This window comes from Colobus angolensis, unplaced genomic scaffold (assembly GCF_000951035.1).
Source record: "Colobus angolensis palliatus isolate OR3802 unplaced genomic scaffold, Cang.pa_1.0 Scaffold20, whole genome shotgun sequence".
NCBI classification, from domain to species: domain Eukaryota; kingdom Metazoa; phylum Chordata; class Mammalia; order Primates; family Cercopithecidae; genus Colobus; species Colobus angolensis.
In genome coordinates, this window is record NW_012115155.1 from 15,210,119 (window position 1) to 15,215,148 (window position 5,030).

The window sequence follows — 5,030 nt, forward strand, 5'->3', positions numbered from 1 at the left end:
ACTGGTACCAAAACAGACATATAGACGAATGGAACAGAACAGAGCCCTCAGGAATAATACCACACATCTACAACTATCTGATCTTTGACAAACCTGACAAAAACAAGAAATGAGGAAAGGATTCCGTATTTAATAAATGATGCTGGGAAAACTGGCTAGCCGTAAGTAGAAAGCTGAAACTGGATCCCTTCCTTACACGTTACACAAAAATTAATTCAAGATGGATTAGAGACTTGAATGTTACACCTAAAACCATAAAAACCCTAGAAGAAAACCTAGGCAATACTGTTCAGGACATAGGCATGGGCAAGGACTTCATGTCTAAAACACCAAAAGCAATGGCAACAAAAGCCAACACTGACAAATAGGATCTAATTAAACTAAAAAGATTCTGCACAGCAAAGGAAACTACCATCAGAGTGAACAGACCACCTACAGAATGGGAGAAAATTTTTGCAATCTACTCATCTGACAAAGGGCTAATATCCAGAACCTACAAAGAACTCAAACAAATTTACAAGAAAAAATCAGACAACCCCATCAAAAAGTGGGCAAAGGATATGAATAGGCACTTCTCATAAGAAGACATTTATGCAGCCAACAGACACATGAAAAAGCGCTCATCATCACTAGCCTTGGACACAGGGTGGGGAACATCACACACCGGGGCCTGTTTTGGGGTAAGGGGGAGGGGTAGCATTAGGAGATATGCCTAATGTAAATGATGAGTTTATGGGTGCAGCACACCAACATGGCACATGTATACATATGTAACAAACCTGAACTTTGCACATATGTACCCTAGAACTTAAAGTATAATAAAAAATAAAATTTAAAAAATTAAAAAATATATAAAGGTAAATAATAGAAGAGGAAATAAGGGTATGCAACCAATTGGGCAACAATTTAAAAGGTGACAGGAGTAAGTCTTCCCCTATCAATAACAATGTTGAATGTAAGTGGTTTAAGTTCCCCAGTTAAAATATACAGACAAATTGAATGGATTAAATATATAAATCCAATTACATGCTGCCTAGAGCAAACATACTTAACTGATAAAGACACATCCACACTATAAGGATGGAAGAAAGATTTCATGTAAAAAGAAACCAAAAGTCTACAGGAGTACCTGTGTTTATATCAGAAAAAAAAAATACGATATTAAGTCAAAAATAATAAAAAGAGAAAATCATTATATGATGATGAACGGACCAATACGCCAAGAAGATGTAACAATTATAAATATCTATGCACCCAATAACAGAGTACTGAGTTACGTATAGCTAAATTAGCAGAGCTAAATAGAAAAATAGACCCTAATGTAATAATACCTGGGAAATTCAACACCCGACTTTCAGCATTAGACAGAGGATCTCTACAGAAAATCAACAGAGAAACATAGAACTAAATCTGCACAATAGACCAAAGGGACTAAACAAACATTAAGAGAATATTTTATGCAACAGCTGAAGAATATTCATTCTTCTCATCAGCACATGGAACATTCTCCTGGATGTTTCAGAACAAAACTTAGTCCACAATACAATTCTCAACAAATTTTTAAAAATATATTTAAGTATTTTCTTAGATCACAATGAAATAAAACTAGAAATACATTACAATAAAAAATTGGAAGCTGTACAAATAAATACAAAAGTGCTCCTGAATAACCATCAAATTAATGAAAAAATATGAAAATAAAAATATCCTTAAAACAAATGAAAATGAAAATGCAGCATACCGAAATTTATGGTATACAGCAAAAGCAGTGCTAATAGAAAAACTATTATAGCAACGAACAACTACATCTAAAAAGTTGAAACATTTTAAATTACCTGTTAATGCTCCATAAAGAACTAGAAAAGCAAAAACAAACCAAACCCAAAATTAATAGTAGAAAATAAATAACAAAGATTAGAGCAGAACTAAAGAAATTAGCAACAAAAATACAGAGAATGAACAAAATGAAAAGTTGGCTTTTTGGGCATTAGGAAAAAAGAGCTAATGCATGCAGGTCTTAATACCGAGATGATAGGTTGATAGGTACAGCAAACCACCATGGCATATATTTACCTATGCAACAAACTTGTACATCCTGTACATGTACCCCAGAACTTAAAAAATAAAGGAAAATAAAAATGAAAAACTAAAAACATCGATAAACCATTAGCTAGACTAATGAAGGAAAAGAGAGAAGACTCAAAATCAGAAAAGAAAAAGATGACATTGCAACTTAACCCACAGAAATACAAAAGAGGATTAGAGACTATAATAAACAAGTAGAAGCTAACCAATTTTTAAAAATTAAAGGAAAGGGATAAATTCCTGGACACATACAATCCACCAAGATTGAACAAAGAAGTAGAAAAGTTGAACAGACTAATAATGAGAAATAAGATTAGATCAGTAATAAATTCTCCCTAAAAAGCAGAACCCAGGACCAAATGGCTTTACTGACAAATCTACTAAACTTCTAAAGGAGACTTAATACCAAATCTCAAACTATTCTAAAAAATTAATGATAGTGGAAATTTTCCTAAATCGTTTAGCAGGATTAACATTGTTCTGTTAGACATAAAAGGAACATATCTCAAAATAATAAAAGCCATATATGAAACCCACAGCTAACATCATGCTGAATGTGGAAGTGCAAAAAGCTTTTCCTGAATTGGAACAAAACAAGGATGTTCACTTTCACTACATTTATTTTTATTTTTATTTTTTTTTTGAGGCGGAGTCTCGCTCCGTCCCCCAGACCGGAGTGCAGTGGCCGGATCTCAGCTCACTGCAAGCTCCGCCTCCCTGGTTTGCGCCATTCTCCTGCCTCAGCCTTCCGAGTAGCTGGGACTACAGGCGCCCGCCACCTCCCCCGGCTAGTTTTTTGTATTTTTTAGTAGAGACGGGGTTTCACCATGTTAGCCAGGATGGTCTCGATCTCCTGACCTCGTGATCCGCCCGTCTCGGCCTCCCAAAGTGCTGGGATTACAGGCTTGAGCCACCGCGCCCGGCCTCACTACATTTATTTAATATTAGAGCAAGAGTCCTAGCCAGACCAACATGGCAAGAGAAAGAAATAGCAGGCATACAAATTGGGAAAAAGGAAGTCAAATTGTCCATCTTTGCCAAAGACATTATTTTATAGTTAGAGAAAGCTAAAGTCTCCACCAAAAAAAAATATAAAACTGATAAATTCAGTAAAGTTATATGATACAAAATCAACCTTTAAAATTAATAGCATTCCTATACATAAAAAAAAAACTAGCTAATCAAGAAATCTATGTTATTCACAAAGCTGCAAACAAAAAAGTAAAATACCTATTAATACATTTAATCAAAAGGGTAAAATACATCTATAATGAAAAGTATAAGGCTAGGTGTGGTGGCTCATTCCTATAATCTCAGTACTTTGGGAGACCAAGGTGGGCAGACTACTTAATGTCAGGAGTTTGAGACCAGCCTGGCCAACATGCTGAAGCCCCATCTCTACTAAAAATACACAAATTAGCTGGGCATAGTGGCACGTGCCTGTAGTCCCAGCTACTCAGGAGCCTGAGGCAGGAGAATAAACCCAAGAGGCGAAGGCTGCAGTGAGGTGAGATCAACCACTGCACTCTAGCCTGGATGACAGAGCAAGACTCCATCTTGAAACAAACAAACAAACAAAAACTATAAAACAGTGGGAAAAGAAATTGAAGAAAACAATAAACAAATGGAAAGATGACTCTTGGTCATGGACTGGAATAACTAATATTGTTAAAATAGCCATACTACCCAAAGAAAAATATAGATTCAATGCAATCTCTATAAAATACCAATGACATTCTTCATATAAATAGAAAAAAAAAATTGTAAAGTTAGTATGAAAACACAAAACAGCCCAAATAGCCAAAGCAATACTAAGCAAAAAGAACAAAGCTGAAGGCATCACACTATCTGACTTTAAAACATACTACCATAGTAACCCAAACAGCATAGTACTGGCATAAAAACAGATACATAGACTAATAGAGCAAAACAGAAAATCCAGAAACAAATCCATGTATTTTAGTCCTATATTCAGTCAACTAATATTTGACAAAGGCACCAAGAACACATGTTGAGAAAATAACATTTTCTGAAATAAGTGGTTCTGAGAAAATGCAATATTCTTATGCAGAAGAGTGACACTAGAATCCAATCTTTCACCATATATAAAAATCAACTCAAAATTCATTAGAAACTTAAATGTAAGACCTGAAACTATAAAACTATTGCAGAAAACAAGGAGAAGTGCTTCAGACTTTCAGAAAAAAAGTCTAGGCATAGAATTTAAAGCTAAGTGTTCAAAAGCACAGGCAACGAAAACAAAACATAGACCAATAAAATTACATTAAACTAAAAAGCTTCTGCACAGCAAAGGAAATAATCAGCAGAACGAAGAGACAACTTATAAAATGGGAGAAAGTATTTACAAACCATTCATTCAACAAGGTACTCATATCCAGAATATACAAGGAACTCAAAACAACTCAACAGAAAAGAAGAAAAAAGAACTAAATAATCTAATTTCAAAAATGGGCAAATGAGCTACATAGGCTTTTTTCAGAAGAAGAAATACAAAACACGAACAGGTATATGAAAAATACTCAGCATCATAATCATCAGAGAACTGGAAATCAAAACCACAATGGGATAGTATCTCGCCCCAGTTAGAAAGGCTGTTATTAAAAAGGAATGCTATTAGTATAAATTTTTTAAAGAGTGTGGAGACTTTGCAAAAAACTAAAAATAAAATGGCTATATAATCTAGCAATCCCATTACGGGGTATTTATTCAAAGGAAAGGCAATCAGTACACCAAAGGGATACCTGGTCCACCATGTTTATAACAACACTGCTCATAATAGCCAAGATACAAAATCAACTGAGGCCGGGCGCGGTGGCTCATGCCCGTAATCCCAGCACTTTGGGAGGCCGAGGCGGGCAGATCACAAGGTCAGGAGATTGATACCATCCTGGCTAACACGGTGAAACCCTGTCTCTACTAAAAAT